Below are 18,798 nucleotides of genomic sequence, written 5' to 3'. Positions count from 1 at the left end.
TGTGTAGTGATTAAAATCTGTTAAGCCTCCATTAAAAAAATCTCTGCCCTCCCTCCCCCAACCCCCATCCCCCATCACTGCTCTCCCGCCTTGTAAGAGACCTGCATGTACAAAAATAAAAGTAGATGGGTGAGGTGAGTTTGTGATGTACAGTATTTTCCCCACTCGGAGTATTTTTCAAGACTCTTTTGAGGTTTTAAGATTCAAACACTATGTAAGAAGAGTTATTGTTTGAACTACCTAACAATCACCCCTACTTCTTTTAGACTTTAGTTAGCCTGTAAGTAAAATGAGCACCTTTAACTTTTCCACGGGGCACTGAAGAACGAGTTCTTACTCATAGATGCTTTCAGGTCCTCAGACACCAGGTGCGGTGGAAGAGCAAGCGTATCCACCAATTAGAGAGCTCTTCTGGACCTCAGTTTACCCACTTACAGAAACGGGCTTATTAACGTGTTTCGTAGGGGCCCCGGAGGTGTAATTAATTAGTGTTTTTAAGTGCTCTGAGATCCAGAGATGAAAGAAAACGCGAAGGACACGCAAAGATGATGGCAATAATCGTAACAAAAAAAAGAATGACTAACTCGGGAGTCTGTGTTATGTAAGGAAGGAAGAAGTTATCAGATTCGCACAAACAAAAGCCCACCACCCCCTTTGTTTCTCTTTTTTCTGTCTTGCTCCCCGCCCCCGCGGAGCTCCCCTCCAGCAGCTGGCGGCCCGGCGCGGGGTGTAGGGCGCGGGGCGTAGGGCGCGGGGCTCGGACTTGGCTGCCGCGCGCCCGCACTCAGGCGGAGGGGGAGGGGGCGCCCGCCGGCTCCTGACAAAGGCGCTTCCTACTGCGAGAGCGCGGGATGCAGGCGCCGCAAACTCCTCTCTCGGCCGCCTCCGGCGCGGGGGCGCGCAGGCGGGCGGGGAGAGCCGGCCGGCCGCCGGGGGAAGCCGCCGAGGAAGTTGCGCGCCCGCCTGGCCCGCATCCCTCGGTGGCCCCGCCGCGACCCCTCCCACGGCACGCCGCGGCCACACTCACCGGACAATTGCTGGTGGCCGGAATCCCAGCACGGCCCCGAGACCCGGAGCGAGGGGGGTGAAGGGTGCGTGCGCGAGGAGCACGAGCAGACAGCCCAGCGTTCCACCGCAGCCTTCCTCGCCTGCCGGCCGAGCCCGGCGAGAGGAAGTTGGCCGCAGAGCCAAGAGCTGGAGAAGCCGCGGGCGGAGGGAAAGCCGTGGGGTCCGCTTTGTGATGCGCTCCCGGAGGGCTCGAGGCAAATCCGAACGCGCGGCGCGGCTTGTGCAGCTGCTGGAGGCGGCGGCGGCGCCCCCCGACGGTTCCTCCGCCTCACACCGCCTCTGGGTCACTGACACACGCTCGGAGGGAGGGGAGGGGACTAGCTGGAGGGCGGGGCCGGAGGGAGGGGACGGGGCAGGGCCACAGCGGGAGGCGGCGCTGCAGCGCCGAGTGGTCTCTTGGGAGTTGTAGTTCTCTGACTGAAGAAAAAAGGTGTACCTTGCTGAGATCGTTTCCGGGCTCGCTCTGCACCACGCATGCTCGAGGGGAGAGGCTCGGCCCCACTGTTACTATGCTCACCGACACACTAAGGAAGGGTACGTGTTCAGTGCTGCTCCTGGCTGAACAAGGCCCTCCTTGTATTATGGTGCTGTTAGGGATCCCGCTCTTCCCTAGTCCTTCTTACTTCGCTCCACCTCCAACTCCTACCCTCACCACTCATAAGTGCCCAGTGAAATCTGACTTCCTCACCATATCTCGGTCTTCCCTGCTGCTTAATTTTATCCCATAAATTCGGAATCACGAATACCCAGTTCCCACCCTTCCCTCAGGCGAATCCTCTCTGCCTTAAATTCAAGGTTTTCTTTGCTTGTTTTTGTTTTTTTCAACCTAAGACTTGTAGAAAGGTAGTTGCTTCCAATAACATAACAGTTAATTAGGTTACAAAACGGCTAGGAACATTGCCACTGTCAGATTCCGGTAGTTCATTTCTTCGCTCAATTAGTCACATCTAACTTTAAGGCCAGTAAAGGTAAAGCTTGGGATTAAGATCGCTGTATCTTACTTGATCAGTGCAAAATAATCCAGATTTCTAAAATTTTAAGGCCTACAATTTTTAAGAAATACAAATTTCATAAAGTAGAAGTTCAAAAGATAAGTGGAAATTTGAACATTGTTTACAGTATATACATTGGCCAGCTTTCATTTGGCAATAAGAGAAATCTGAAGCAAGGTCTGAGTATGCTGTTGGGCTCATCAGCTAAGTCGACACCCACAAAGGGCACCCAGGTGTGAACAGGTGGTGGAGGAGAGTGGTGAAAGGCAGGACATGTTAGTGGATCTCCAGAGGACTATAGGCGGCCTGTGTCAAGCTCTTTTGTTTTCCTTCTCTGCCTACCTAGAACCCCATATTCTGGAAGAAAAAGATTAATGCTTAGAAATCAGGAATACAGGAAAAGTTAAGGTTTTCGGATAGAGAGTTTCGAGATCAAGTATCCTTATGTTTGCAGACCACATAATTATTCATTCAAAAAACATTTATTGAGTATACTATGTCTCAGGCACTTTATTAGTTCCCAGAAATAGAGATACAGGAATGTAAAAGAAGGATTTATTATTTTCAAAGTGCTTACTGTGCAGAGGAGGAGCCAGGTAAATAAACAGACTCAGTGTGATAAATACTTTAGTAGGAAAGTACATTAGGTGCCTTAACACACAGTTACCCCAGACTCAGGCAGGGTCAGGAAATGCTTCAAAGAACATTTAAACTTGAGGATGACTAGGCGTTAGTGTGTTTGTGTGCTCTGGTGGAGGAAGGAGAAGGGAGAAGTGAGTGAGAGTATTGGGAGCATAGGTTAGGGTTACGGTTAGGGCAGCGAGAGTAAAGTGCTAGAGGCGTGAGAGCAAAGAGTATTTTGGTTCAGCAAAGAGTTCAGCATTGCCTGTGGTAGGATGGGATTGAAGGGAGTGGCCAAAGGAGACACAAGAAGGTAAAGGAGACAGATCATGAAGAACCTTGTACAATACACAAAGAATGTAGAGTCTTTTCTAGAAGCAAGGGAAAGCCATGCCAGGATTGGAAGCAGATGAAATTTTGGTAAGGTATACACTTTAGAAATGCATTTTATGCATTTAAAAAAAGAGAGCCTGAACTGGCACTGGCACTAGCAAGAGACAGAACTGAGGGAAATCACACACTATTTAAGGAATAGAATTACTAGAACCTATTGAGTAAATTTCCTGTGTTTGGGGGTGAAGGGTGAAGGAAAGTTATCAATTATGATGCTTTGGGTTGCAAGCAGCAAAAAACTCAACTCTAACTGGCTTAACCAATAAACCAATATTGACCTGTCTAGATAGAAAGTCCAGTGAAAAGATGGGCTACAGGGCTGAATGATTCAACAGCTCAGTGTTGTCATTAAGGACACATTTCTTTCTTGTTTCACTGCTTTTCTTTCCTTAGTATTGGCTTTACGTTGCCAACAATTCTTATGGCTGTGAGTTTTACCATCTAGGTCCAAGAAGAGAAGAAGAGCGAGTATTTATGAAAACTCTTTTAGAAAGGAGAGAAAACTTTCCCAGAAGCCTCAAGAATTGATTCATGGTGGCCAGGGGATGGCATGAGGTTAGTTATCTTAGGATAAAGACATATGCCCTGCCTCTAGGTCCAAAGCTGTGATGACAAGGTGTGGCTATCCCAATGAAAATTGAGGTAATTACCTAGAAAAAGAAGAATGGAGGCTGAGAAGGGGAGAACCACAATATCTACTACAAGGAAGGAGAAAGATGATGACTCACAGATGTTTGGCTTGTATGATTATGAGCCAGTGATGCCATTCACTGAGTTAGGGAATACAAGACATTGAGCAGATTTTGAGGGGGAATTTGACGAGTTCATTTTGGATATGCTGAGTTTGAGATGGCTCTGAATCTAGGTGGAGAAGTGGAGTGGGCAGTTATACATATGAATCTAGTGCTCTGAAGAGAAATCTGGACAGCAGAAGATATAATCGGAGCATACCATCATATAGATGGTAACTGAAATTCTGGGAGCAGATGAGATCAGCCAGGGAGAGAATGCACAGCAGAAAAGGAGGAGCCAATAATAGCATCAAGGTATCTTCATGCTCTTCCTGCCTACGTCTTAAGTGCTGGGAACATCAGCACTTAAAGAGTAGGCAGGAAGGGCATGAAGATGCGTTGGAACTAGCAAGAGAACTAGGACATATTACAAAGTAGGAAAATGTAATCTATTACATTTTCAGGAAAAAAAATCAATAAACAAAGCCAAAAATGACAGAGATGGTAGCATTAGCAGTCAAAATATTAAAACAATTATTATAAATATGTTCTATATACTGAAAGAGAAATTAAAGACATAAAAATAGAATTTCTAGAGATTAAAATTGCAACTTCTGAAATAAAATTTTCACTGGATCAGATTAACCCTCAGAAGTAGATTAGGTACTCATAAGAAAAGATGAGTAAACTTGAAGACATAACAGTGGAATCTAGCCAAAATAAAGCACACAAAGAACAAAAACCAAAAAGAAAAAAAGAAAAAACCAGAGAGCCTTGGTGATCTGTGGGATAATACCAAATATTCTAATATAGGTGTAACTGGAGTTCCAGACGAGAGGAGGGTGAGAGGGGTGATAGAAAAATTATTAGTAATATGGCTGAAAGTATTTTCAAATTTGATGAAAATTATAAACCCAGAGACTCAAGAAGCTCAGTAAACCCTCAGCAGGATAAACACACACATTCCCACATGCTCACAAAAACCACTGCAAAAGACATCATTAAATTGTTGAAAACTAGTGATAAGAAAAGATTAAAAGCAGCTGGTGGAAGAAAAGGTAGGTTATGTGTAAGGAAACAAAGACAAAAATTCAGTAAACTTCTAATTAGAAACTATGCAAGTCAGAAGACAATGAAAGAGCATTTTTAAAGTGCTGAAAGAAAAAACAGTCTGTCACATAGAATCCTATATTTAGAGAAGATATCTTTCAAAAATGAAGGCTAAAGAAAACAAAAGCTGAGAGAATGTTGCCAGCAGAACTGCATTACAAGAAATGTTAAAGCAACTTCTTTGGCATAAAAAACCAAAACCACATGGAAACTTGGATTTATGCTAAAGAATGAAAAGTGCCAGAAATGATAACTACATGAGTTAATATATAAAAGACTTTCCCCTCATTTAAAAAATTTTTAAAAGATAATTGACTATTTAAAGCAAAAATTATAACATATAAGTAGAAGTAAAATGCTTGACCACAATAACTATTTGAACTCAAAGGATGGAAGCAGGAAATGGAATTATATCATTAGAATTTACATTATACTATTATTTGAAGGTAAATTTTGATAAATTAAAAATGCATATTCTAAACCTTAGAACAGCCCTCAAAAATAAAACAATCAGGTATAGCTAATAATAAACAGGTATAGATAATAATAGGTATAGCTAATAAAAACAGAAATATAGATGAAATCTGTGTCCCTAATGACCATGGAACTGACATACAGCTCTGGACTTTTCACATCCTGACTTCTTTTAAGTGAAAGAGAAATAAACTTCTGTCTTGTTTAAAGGCATATTTATTTTGTAGTCTGTGCTATGTACAGCTGAACCTAATCAGAATAGCCACAGGCCTAAAAGTAGTTTCATCAAGTGTATTTCCCAGAATCAGGCAGACCCGCACATTGCCCAGAATTTGGCCACATGGCCAATAACTTCAACACATGTTCTGGAGTTCATAATTGTCACTATAATTCCAAGGATAGTTCATCTTTTGTATGAACATCACTTACTATTAATTCTTCAGTTTTTCTTGAAGGAGAAGATACATGTAAATTGCTTAGCGTAGTCCTTGGAATATAGTAAATGCTCAGTCAATGTATGTTACTTTAAAACAGATCCACAAAAATAAGATAGATGTACCACCTTTTAGACATATGGTGGGGTTTGTGCTCCAAAGTTAGGTGTAGAAAATCAAGGTGGCATTCACTTATATACTAAAATCTGTGAATCTCTTTTTGAAATTGTATCCACCACACAGTTCTGTATAGTTCTTCAAAATCTGCAGTCCTTTGAACAGAGGACAGTTCAGTCATGGAAAGTGAGTGTACCTCTGATTACCATCTACTCAGTCCACATATCTAGTTTAATACCTTCATTTCCTTGACTGAAGTAGCTAATCTATTGTTATCTGCAATTTCAAATTTGGTATATTCAGATATCTAGCCATTTCAGTAAGAAAGTGAATCCTAAGGGACTAACAAGTTGGATTATTTTTATCCCTTAAATTCTAAAAAGTTTTTCATCTTGGGAAGCTGCTCAGTAAATTTCAGCATTTCCTCTACTGTATGACTATGTAAAAATCAACTAAAACTATGTTTCTACTCTCCCCCAAGCAAATAAAAATGGTATTTAGGATATGAACATAAGGAAAAATCACAATATTGGTACCTTTCTCTAAAACATCATGTGATAAATCTAATTTACTAGATTTATCTAAATGCATTATCTAAATGATGCAGAGGAAATTGGACACACCAAACTTTTCTTATGAGTTGAAAAAACTGTTGCAAACTTGTTTTTCTCCTTTTATTGGAAAATTTTAATTTCCTGCAAGTGAACATATCTTTTTATGTTTAGTCCAAATTTCTCTTACTTTATATGGACAAATGATTATATACTGTTAATTCATGTATGCTAAAAGTTATTTTTTGTTGCTAAAAATTCAGGCAGCCTTCCCTTTGGGATCAGAAAAACCCCAGACTGCATTTTGGACTGCATATCGGACTCTTGCTGAGATTCTTGGATTTGAGAGTAATAAAGTATGTGTGTGTGTGCTCGTGCATGTGTGTGTGTTCATTTCAATATTCAGATAATAAATAGGTTCTCTCTCAAAACTCCTACCTTCCAACATTCCTCCCCCAAATAAAATTATTCTCTCCTAATGTCCTCAAAGTCTCCAAATAGCTCATAGCCAACATGGAACATGTTCCTATTTTAAACCTGTGAATGGCACACAATTTGAAGGCCTGGGCTTTCACTCAAAAGATTTGTAGGCCCCAAATGCTGGCTCTGACATTTTAGATATATTTGGAAAATGTCAAAGACAAGCTAGTTAAGATTTTAATGTTTTAAAGGAGTATGCTTGTACACCAAAGAATGCAGCCTATATATTCTCAGTATTAGTCCAACCAACATGAGTGCCAGCAGTTATTTTGGAACTTTAAAAAATACTGAATAATGAGAGAAGTGGAAAACTCATGAAGAGAAAATTTAGATTGTGTTTCCATCCCTATCGATTTATTTACTCATGGAATAATTACTTGTATTTTTGTACCTCAAATTTCATGCATTCATTCTTTCACCACATACTTATTGGGCATCTACTATGGTGCCAGGCTACGGACACAAAGATTAATTAGCCATGTTCCCAACCCAGAAAAAGCTTACAATCAAGTGAATAGATAAGTGCAATAAAATTTTATAGGCACTTTTCTAGAATGATGTTCAGGGAATAGTGAGAGTGTAGACAGGGGAATAATCAATTTTTCATGAGAATGCAGTCAGAAAACACTTCTAAGAGGAGTTGGTGGTTGAGCTGAGTCCTGAAAAATGAGAAGGTGTTCATCAGGTAAGTAAGGACATTTCAGTATAAGTAGCACTTTAAGAATAGACATGGAAAAATGAAATAGCAGGGCCTATTTAGAGAACTACAAGCAGTTCAGTATGGCCAGATCATAGGGTGTAACATGGGCACCCTGAATGTTGAGGTTGGGGGAATTTTCTGGCATCAGATCACAAAAGTCATTGTATGCCATGCCGTGCCATGCCAAGAAGTTTGGCAATGAGGAACTGTTGAAAGATTTTAAACAGAGGAGTGACATAAATCATATTTATCTTTGAGCATGGTGATCAGTTAAGAGAATATGCAATAATTCAGGTGAGAAATGATGGACAAACTAAATAGCTGTGGAGCATGAAAAGAAGAGAAAGATACCAAAGACATTTAAGAGGCAGACTGAACAGGACTTGATGGCTGATTGGATGTGGGAGGTAAAAGGAAAAGGAGGGAAGAATAATGTGGAGGTTTCTGATTGTGTAACTGGGCATTACATATTGGAGTTATTCATTAGTATAGTGAACACTAGAGGAGAAGCAACTTTGTAGAGAAGGATAATGATGAATTTTATTTTGGACATGTAAGCTTGAAATGAATTCTATGATAATCAGTAAACATAAGATAAATATTTAGGACTCATCCCATCACCGAATCCAAGAATGTGGATAAGATCACCCAGGAAGAGTGTGTAGAGTAATGATGATGACAGTATTTAATATTTACTGCATTATTAAGATCTTATTTGTGCCAAGCAACTGCTGTATAATATTTCATTTAATCTTTGCTACCACCCTATGAGATAAGTACTTGCAATGGTTAATTTTATGTATCAACTTCACTGGGCTAATGGAATGTCCAGATATTTGGTTAAACATTATTCTCGCCGATCTTTCAGCAGAAACTCTGCAAGCCAGAAGGGAGTGGCAGGACATATTTAAAGTTATGACGGAGAAAAATCTACAACCAAGATTACTCTACCCAGCAAGGATCTCATTCAGATTTGATGGAGAAATTAAAACCTTTACAGACAAGCAAAAGCTGAGAGAGTTCAGCACCACCAAACCAGCTTTATAACAAATGCTAAAGGAACTTCTCTAGGCAAGAAACACAAGAGAAGGAAAAGACCTACAATAACAAACCCAAAACAATTAAGTAAATGGGAATAGGAACATACATATCGATAATTACCTTAAATGTAAATGGATTAAATGCTCCCACCAAAAGACACAGACTGGCTGAAGGGATACAAAAACAAGACCCGTATATATGCTGTCTACAAGAGACCCACTTCAGACTTAGGGACACACACAGACTGAAAGTGAGGGGATGGAAAAAGATATTCTATGCAAATGGAAATCAAAAGAAAGCTGGAGTGGCAATTCTCATATCAGACAAAATAGACTTTAAAATAAACAATATTACAAGAGACAAAGAAGGACGCTATATAATGATCAAGGGATTGATTCAAGAAGAAGATATAACAATTGTAAATATTTATGCACCCAACATAGGAGCACCTCAATACATAAGGCAAATGCTAACAGCCATAAAAGGGGAAATCGACAGTAACACAATCATAGTAGGGGACTTTAACACCCCACTTTCACCAATGGACAGATCATCCAAAATGAAAATAAATAAGGAAACACAAGCTTTAAATGATACATTAAACAAGATGGACTTAATTGATATTTAGAGGACATTCCATACAAAAACAACAGAATACACATTTTTCTCAAGTGCTCATGGAACATTCTCCAGGATAGATCATATCTTGGGTCACAAATCAAGCCTTGGTAAATTTAAGAAAATTGAAATCGTATCAAGGATCTTGTCCAACCACAACACTATGAGACTAGATATCAATTACAGGAAAAGATCTGTAAAAAATACAAACACACGGAGGCTAAACAATACACTACTTAATAACCAAGAGATCACTGAAGAAATCAAAGAGGAAATAAAAACATACCTAGAAACAAATGACAATGGAGACATGATGACGCAAAACCTATGGGATGCAGCAAAAGCAGTTCTAAGAGGGAAGTTTATAGCAATACATTCCTACCTTAAAACAGGAAACATCTCAAATAAACAACCTAACCTTGCACCTAAAGCAATTAGAGAACGAAGAACAAAAACCCCCCAAATTTAGCAGAAGGAAAGAAATCATAAAGATCAGGTCAGAAATAAATGAAAAAGAAATGAAGGAAATGATAGCAAAGATCAATAAAACTAAAAGCTGGTTTTTTGAGAAAATAAACAAAATTGATAAACCATTAGCCAGACTCAACAAGAAAAAAAGGGAGAAGACTCAAATCAATAGAATTAGAAATGAAAAAGGAGAAGTAACAACTGATGCTGCAGAAATACAAAAGATCATGAGAGATTATTACAAGCAACTCTATGCCAATAAAATGGACAACCTGGAAGAAATGGACAAATTCTTAGAAATGCACAACCTGCCAAGACTGAACCAGGAAGAAATAGAAAATATAAACAGACCAATCACAAGCACTGAAATTGAAACTGTGATTAAAAATCTTCCAACAAACAAAAGCCCAGGACCAGATGGCTTCACAGGCGAATTCTATCAAACATTTAGAGAAGAGCTAACACCTATCTTTCTCAAACTCTTCCAAAATATAGCAGAGGGAGGAAGACTCCCAAACTCATTCTGTGAGGCCAACATCACCCTGATACCAAAACCAGACAAAGATGTCACAAAGAAAGAAAACTACAGGCCAATATCACTGAGGAACATAGATGCAAAAATCCTCAACAAAATACTAGCAAACAGAATCCAACAGCACATTAAAAGGATCATACACCATGATCAAGTGGGATATATTCCAGGAATGCAAGGATTCTTCAATATACACAAATCAATCGACGTGATACACCATACTAACAAATTGAAGGAGAAAAACCATATGATCATCTCAATAGATGCAGAAAAAGCTTTTGACAAAATTCAACACCCATTTATGATAAAAACCCTCCAGAAAGTAGGCATAGAGGGAACTTTCCTCAACATAATAAAGGCCATTTATGACAAAGCCACAGCCAACATCATCCTCAATGGTGAAAAACTGAAACAATTTCCACTAAGATCAGGAACAAGCCAAGGTTGCCCACTCTCACCACTCTTATTCAACATAGTTTTGGAAGTTCTAGCCACAGCAATCAGAGAAGAAAAAGAAATAAAAGGAATCCAAATTGGAAAAGAAGTAAAGCTGTCACTGTTTGCAGATGACATGATACTATACATAGAGAATCCTAAAGATGCTACCAGAAAACTACTAGAGCTGATCAATGAATTTGGTGAAGTAGCAGGATACAAAATTAATGCACAGAAATCTCTGGTATTCTTATACACTAATGATGAAAAATCTGAAAGTAAAATTAAGAAAACAGTCCTATTTACCATTGCAACAAAAAGAATAAAATATCTAGGAATAAACCTACCTAAGGAGACAAAAGACCTGTATGCAGAAAATTATAAGACACTGATGAAAGAAATTAAAGATGATACAAATAGATGGAGAGATATACCATGTTCTTGGATTGGAAGAATCAACATTGTGAAAATGACTCTACTACCCAAAGCAATCTACAGATTCAATGCAATCCTTATCAAACTACCACTGGCATTTTTCACAGAACTAGAACAAAAAATTTCACAATTTGTATGGAAACACAAAAGACCCCGAATAGCCAAAGCAATCTTTGAGAACGAAAAATGGAGCTGGAGGAATCAGGCTCCCTGACTTCAGACTATACTACAAAACTACAGTAATCAAGACAGTATGGTACTGGCACAAAAACAGAAATATAGATCAATGGAACAGGATAGAAAGCCCAGAGATAAACCCACGCACATATGGTCACCTTATCTTTGATAAAGGAGGCAAGAATATACAGTGGAGAAAAGATAGCCTCTTCAATAAGTGGTGCTGGGAAAACTGGACAGCTACATGTAAAAGAATGAAATTAGGACACTCCCTAACACCATACACAAAAATAAACTCAAAATGGATTAAAGACCTAAATGTAAGGCCAGACACTATCAAACTCTTAGAGGAAAACATAGGCAGAACACTCTATGACATAAATCACAGGAAGATCCTTTTTGACCCACCTCCTAGAGAAATGGAAATAAAAACAAAAATAAACAAATGGGACCTAATGAAACTTCAAAGCTTTTGCACAGCAAAGGAAACCATAAAGAAGACCAAAAGACAACCCTCAGAATGGGAGAAAATATTTGCAAATGAAGCAACTGACAAAGGATTAATCTCCAAAACTAACAAGCAGCTCATGCAACTCAATAACAAAAAAACAAACAACCCAATCCAAAAATGGGCAGAAGACCTAAATAGACATTTCTCCAAAGAAGATATACAGATTGCCAACAAACACATGAAAGAATGCTCAACATCAGTAATCATTAGAGAAATGCAAATCAAAACTACAATGAGATATCATCTCATACCGGTCAGAATGGCCATCATCAAAAAATCTAGAAACAATAAATGCTGGAGAGGGTGTGCAGAAAATGGAACACTCTTGCACTGTTGGTGGGAATGTAAATTGATACAGCCACTATGGAGGACAGTATGGAGGTTCCTTAAAAAACTACACATAGAACTACCATACGACCCAGCAATCCCACTACTGGGCATATACTCTGAGAAAACCATAATTCAAAAAGAGTCATGTACCAAAATGTTCATTGCAGCTCTATTTACAATAGCCAGGACATGGAAGCAACCTAAGTGTCCATCAACAGATGAATGGATAAAGAAGATGTGGCACATATATACAATGGAATATTACTCAGTCATAAAAGAAACGAAATTGAGTTTTTTGTAGTGAGATGGACAGACCTAGAGTCTGTCATACAGAGTGAAGTAAGTCAGAAGGAGAAAAACAAATACCGTATGCTAACACATATATATGGAATCTAAGAAAAAAAAAGTGTCATGAAGAACCTAGGGGTAAGACGGGAATAAAGACACAGACCTACTAGAGCATGGACTTGAGGATATGGGGAGGGGGAAGGGTAAGCTGGGACAAAGTGAGAGAGTGTCATGGACATATATACACTACCAAACATAAAGTAGATAGATAGTGGGAAGCAGCCGCATAGCACAGGGAGATCAGCTTGGTGGTTTGTGACCACCTAGAGCGGTGGGATAGGGAGGGTGGGAGGGAGGGAGACGCAAGAGGGAAGAGATATGGGAACGTATGTATATGTATAACTGATTCACTTTGTTATAAAGCAGAAACTAACACACCATTGTAAAGCAATTATACTCCAATAAAGATGTTAAAATATATATATATATATTTTGTAGTGTTTTTTTAATACTGTTTAGCTACATATGCATTTAGGTTGTTCTATCGTTATTTCTTATTTTCCCATTATAATTAAAATTAATTTTTTAAAACACCAAAAAAAACACACATTATTCTGGGTGTGTCTTTGAGGGTGTTTTTGCATCAGATTAACATTTTAATTGGTAGACTGAGTAAAGGCCCTAATCTTCTTTACATTAGGGTCCTCCCTAATGTGTGGGCCCCATCTAATAAGTTGAAGGCCAATTTGTATAGAACAAAAAGGCTGACCCTTCTGCAAATAAGGAGGCTTTTCCTCCTGCCTGTCTGCCTTGAGCATGGACATTGAACTTTCCCTGACTTCGAACTCAAACTGAAACATTGGCTCTTCCTGGGTCTTGAACCTGTCAGCTTTCAGACTGGAACTACATCATAAGCTCTCCTGGGTCTCCAGCTTGCTGACAGCACATCTTAGGACTTGTCAACTTCCATAACTGTGCAAGCCAAATATCTTTGTGTGTGTGTGTGTGTGTGTGTGTGTGTGTATATTATTGGTTCTGTTTCTCTGGAGAACCCTAACTAATACAATACTTTAACTTTGAATAAACCAGGGCTTATAGGCCTGAGGTTACTGAACTATACAAAATTGTGAATCTAGAATTCATATCCAGGTTGTCTGAGCTCAGAGCTTGATCCTTGAGAACCAGGGAAAAAATCTTGAGGAATACCAACATTAAGGGCTGGCAAGAGGAAGAAAGAGATTCATGAATGAAACAGAAGGAATAGCAGAGAAGTAGGAAGAAACCCATTATGCATTATCATGGACTCCAAAGGAGGAAAGTGTTTTAGAATGGGGGAGGTTGGGTAAAATGAAGTTTGAAAAAACCCATTGCATTTGGCAGCTAAGACGTCCCTAGTGTCTTTTTCCAAAGCAGTATCTTTTGGAGTATTTCAATATTTACAGTGAAAGGATATAAGAAATTTAAAAATATTTTATCAAAAATTTTAATTTTCTTATTCAAGATTAAAAACCTATAAAAGAAAATAATAATAAAAGATTAGATCTGAGTCTAACCAACAAATTACTTATAGTTGAAAAACCAATGCTTTATATATTCAGACCAGTTAAGGATTATCATTAATATATGATTCTAAATCTTTGAGATATTCCATTATTAATTTATTGACTTTAATAGATACATTACTGTGGAAAATTTGTCTATAAGGTTGTAGATATCTTTTGCAGATAAGGTTTCATAGAAAAGGACAGTACCTCTGACTGTGATAGAGGAAATGGGAATCTTTTTGCAAAACAAAATACCCTTGCAAAAATACAGATGGTAAATGAGTGTTCTTTAAAACAAATTAAGGTATTTTCTAAATCTAAGAGTTTACAAAACAAAACCAATGGATGTGACAATGTCCTTAATTGATTCTTCCCTGTTTTTCCTCCACCACCCCTTTCCTAGCTTCCATTGATCTGCTCACGTTTTCCTTATTTCCCCCCATTTTATCCTTCTCATAACATGGTTCCCAGTTAGTGGTGTCACCGATCTCTTAGGGGGCATTTAGAAATGTGTGTGGTCATTTTTTGTTTTTCACAATGACTGAGCACTGCTATTGGCATTTCACAGGCAGGGCCAGGATTACTGCACAAAGGAGAAATGTCTTACTCAAAATGCCAACCGCATTGACTGGTTAGGTGGTTATACATTCCATATCCATCATTCCAATGGTTACCCTTAGATTTTTAATAGGGTATACTTCTTTAATCAACATTTTAAAGCAGCTCCCAAACAATACAAGGAATTCAGAAAGATTCTGATCATACCCTGCCTGCCCCACCTTCCATATTATTGTTTTTAGTACTACCTTGTTCTTAACTCCCTAAAAGTCAGCTGTCATTGTTATTTTTTTTACAATAAATGCTTATTTATATTTATGTATCTACATTCTCACCAACCTCTATTTTCTGTCACTTTCATTTTAGCTATTCTAGTGAGTATGTAGAATCCCACTGTCTTTTTTATTTCCATTTCCCTGATGGTTAGAGCAACTTTTTGTAAGAATATTGGCCATTTGGGAATCCTTTCTTTGAAAAGTTTAAGTTAAAATCTTGCCCATTTTCCGATTACAATTTCTTTTTATTATTAATAGAAATTCTTTATATATTCTAGTTATAAGTCCTTTATCATATATATATGTATATATGTGTATATTGTATACATATATATGTATATAATATTTTTACTACCTGGACTAGTTTTTATGAAAGTTTCTCAACTTGAGAGTCTCTTATCACAAAGGTAGTATAAATCCAGACCCTACAGTCACCAATTATGGAGCTTTGGGTTTAGATTTCTCCAAGGAGAATTTTTTTCTCTACTCAGAGATCAGAATAGAAAACAAACTGCTTGCTACTTGTCTAGTCTGGTAGACAAAACTTTTCTAGCTCCTTTTCACTGATTGTGCAGCTATTTAGAAGTCCTGGCATTAGCAGGAGTCCCAGTTCTAACCTTTGCTCTGCAGGTGGGAGGGCACATCTCCTGTCCCCATGTGGGCATTGAAACCCTGGCCCCCAGCCCCTCAGGCCTAGATTCAGGTCTCTGACTTTGAGTCCCTTTCCCCTGACACAACATTTTTTTTTCTGGCAGCAGGGATTTCTCTTTCTCTCAAGCTTCATTTTTGTTTCTGTTGTTATATTTACCCAGCATGTCTATATATTTGTATCAGAAAAGGTGGCTCCAATTAGCTCAGTCTGCCATGATAGAGGAACCTATTTTTCATTATTTTTGAAAACTATTTCAAATACTTAGCCATATACCATTACTTTTTTTTTTTTTTCCCCTGCGGTACGCAGGCCTCTCACTGTTGTGGCCTCTCCCATTGCGGAGCACAGGCTCCGGACGCGCAGGCTCAGCGGCCATGGCTCACGGGCCCAGCCACTCCGTGGCATGTGGGATCCTCCTGGACCGGGGCACGAACACGTGCCCCCTGCATCGGCAGGCGGACTCTCAACCACTGTGCCACCAGGGAAGCCCTATACCATTACTTTTAAGAACACATCCAACTTTCTAAAATACTACTTCATTAGTATTCAAGTAAAAAAAAACCACGTTGACTGTTAAGCATTACAGTCTCAGGTGGTACTATAGAAACTCTTGTTACATGGTTAGGGAATACTGGGAAGCCAGGGTAGGGTTGGGAGAGGGTTTTGGGTAAAGAATCATATTTAAATTTGGTAAGTTATAAGACTATAATCTCACGATACTCACTTTAATTCTCCCTATTTCATCCTCCCAGCTAGGTAGGTGCCCCATAACCCAATCTTCCATGTTTGTTTCCTCTAGTCCTCTGAGTTACTTTAATAAGTAAAGTAGCAAGTTACTCCTTAAACTCCTCAGTTTTTTTGGTTTCTGTTTGTGTGTTTGCTTGTTTTAATCTCTTTGTAAACTTAAGTACAGGAATCCTGGACTTTGCCAATAGAAATTTCCTATTTGAGTTCTGCCTCTCTGAGGATTGATTCTTCACAACTACCTCTCTTGAACTGGTACTGCTTTAATATTTTCTCACATAATTCCCCCATGCAGTTTCACATCCTGCCTTAATCATCTGTGTCTCTTGCTTGTCCTGCCTCCACAGTTACCTCTCAGAGCTCAGTTTCTTCACAACCCCACCCCACTGTGTCACCATGCAAAGCTCCCAGCCTCCCGACCTGAGTCACCATACGCCCCCTTCTAGTGTTACCAGCCCAGGCTCCTGTCCCCAATCTACCCCGTCTCTTCTCAGATAGAATCAGCATTGCACATTAGTAGAGATACAGTTCCATCCATTTGACTAGACTTAGCCAGCCTGGAGTTTTTCAATTTATGGGAGTACTTTTTTTAAAATGTAGTACTCGGAAATCTTTTTATTACAGAAAATTTCAAATATACAGAATGACAGAGAGTAGTCTAACGAACCCCATGTACCCATCATCCAGCTTCAACAATTTTCAACTCCTGGTCAATCTCGTTTCATCTCTACCTCTACCACACCCACTGGTTTATTTCAAAACAAATCCCAGATGCCATATAATTTCATCTGTATTTCCATATGTGTCTCTTAAAAAGTGGGATTCTTTATTTTAAGAACATAACTATAATGCAATTATCACACCTAAAAATACCCTCTCTTGAATATTTCCTTAATATCCTCAAATATCCAGACAGTTTTTATGAACTGAGATCCAAAAAAGAATGTAAATGCCATTGGTTGTTATATTTCTTAAGTTTCTCTCTATTAAAAAAAAAAAACATAAAACCTTTGTGTTATGGAAATTTCCAAACATATACAAAGTAAGCAGTATAATATATGTACTCAACACCCAGCTTCAACAATGATCAACAGTCTGTCATTCTTGTATCATCTATACCTCCAACTACTCTCCAATTTCCATTCAATTATTTTTTACAGTCTTTTGAGGTAAAATGTGCATGTATTTAAATATACAAATCCTAGTTGTACAGTTTTGACAAATGGATATATGTATGTAAACCTCGGTCATCACACAGGACATTTCCCTCTCCCTAGATGGTTCCCCTGCGCCTCTTACCTCCTCCCTGGCAATCACAACTTTGATTGTTTTAAGCCTTAGATTAGTGCCTGTTCTAGAACTTTATACTATTTTATGTTCAGCTTCTTCTCAGTATAATGCCTGTGAAATTCATCCTTGTTGTTGGATCAATCTGTTTCTTATAATTGCTATCACAATTACATATGTTTATCTTTTCTCCTGTTGATGACATTTGCTTAATGCAAAGTTTTGGCTAATGAGAATAAAGCTGCTAAGAACATTATTGTATAAAACTACCAGTGATTATTAAGTCTCTTTTAAGCTCCAAGCTGTGTGTGTGTGTGTGTGTGTGTGTGTGCATGCACGCGTGTGTGTATGGCAGTTGTTAGTTGTTAAAAAATCCAGGTAATTTGTCCAGTAGAATCTCTCGTCTGGATTCTGCTGATTGCATCCACATATATTTCACATATTCCTCTGTCCTTTGCATTTTCTGCAAATTAGTAGTTAGATCTAGAGGCATAATCAGATTCAGGTTCAATTTTGTCAAGACTATCAAAGGGGGTGCTGTGCACTTCCATTAGAAGATTCGTAGTGATTGATGTTCTTTTATTTGCCACTGTAACTCTGGGATAGATTTCTAGAAATACAATTGTTGGATCAAAAGATAAATATATATATAAAACGTCGCTAGATTTAACTTACAGGACTTTTCAGGGGCTTATACACTATAATATGCTGTTTAGTGAGGTATTAGCCAGTTGCAGTAATTTTACTACATGGAAAAATACACACACACACACACACACACGCACCATTGAATCTCATTACTGGTAATAGTTATGTTTGATAAAGTCACTGTGAACACTGAACTAGCAAATACTGAATGATTGCTCTTAGAGGAAATACAAGGTTAAGTTCCTGCGAGTGTCCGGTCCCAACATTTTAGTCAACTGATCAGTACATAACCATGTTTTATGTGTACTTCTGTTTAAAAACACATTATTTAATATGTATTGTTGATTCATTAACATTGAACTCACAGTCAACAGCACTACAACTCATGCCGAATGAAGCTTGTACTAACACATATCTTCTCCAAAGGCAACATCACAGTTTTCTTGCACTTAGGAACACTAGACAGCACCTCAGGACTACATTTGTGGGCTGTTTTAGACATTGAAATCACCAACGAAAAGCATAAAAATGTGAAAAGTTTTTCACTAAATGGACCACAAAAAGGACACCTGTTGACAGTGTGA

General features: G+C 38.6%; 1 protein-coding gene across 3 annotated transcripts in view; it reads right to left on the bottom strand.

Moving 5' to 3' along the window:
* PELI1 (pellino E3 ubiquitin protein ligase 1) overlaps positions 1-18,798 on the bottom strand; it is a 130,373-nt gene that overhangs the window by 47,279 nt on the left and 64,296 nt on the right. The window contains exon 1 of one of the 3 annotated variants that reach the window (XM_067704903.1): positions 1,028-1,360. The exons of the other annotated variants lie outside the window; for them this stretch is intronic. The gene's annotated coding sequence lies outside the window, so the exon portion shown is untranslated. Of the gene's footprint in view, positions 1-1,027; positions 1,361-18,798 lie in introns of those variants that run through there. 3 annotated transcript variants of the gene reach the window in all.

This window comes from Pseudorca crassidens, chromosome 14, assembly GCF_039906515.1.
Source record: "Pseudorca crassidens isolate mPseCra1 chromosome 14, mPseCra1.hap1, whole genome shotgun sequence".
In the NCBI taxonomy this organism is placed as follows: Eukaryota; Metazoa; Chordata; class Mammalia; order Artiodactyla; family Delphinidae; genus Pseudorca; species Pseudorca crassidens.
This window is presented reverse-complemented; position numbering and strand designations above follow the sequence as displayed.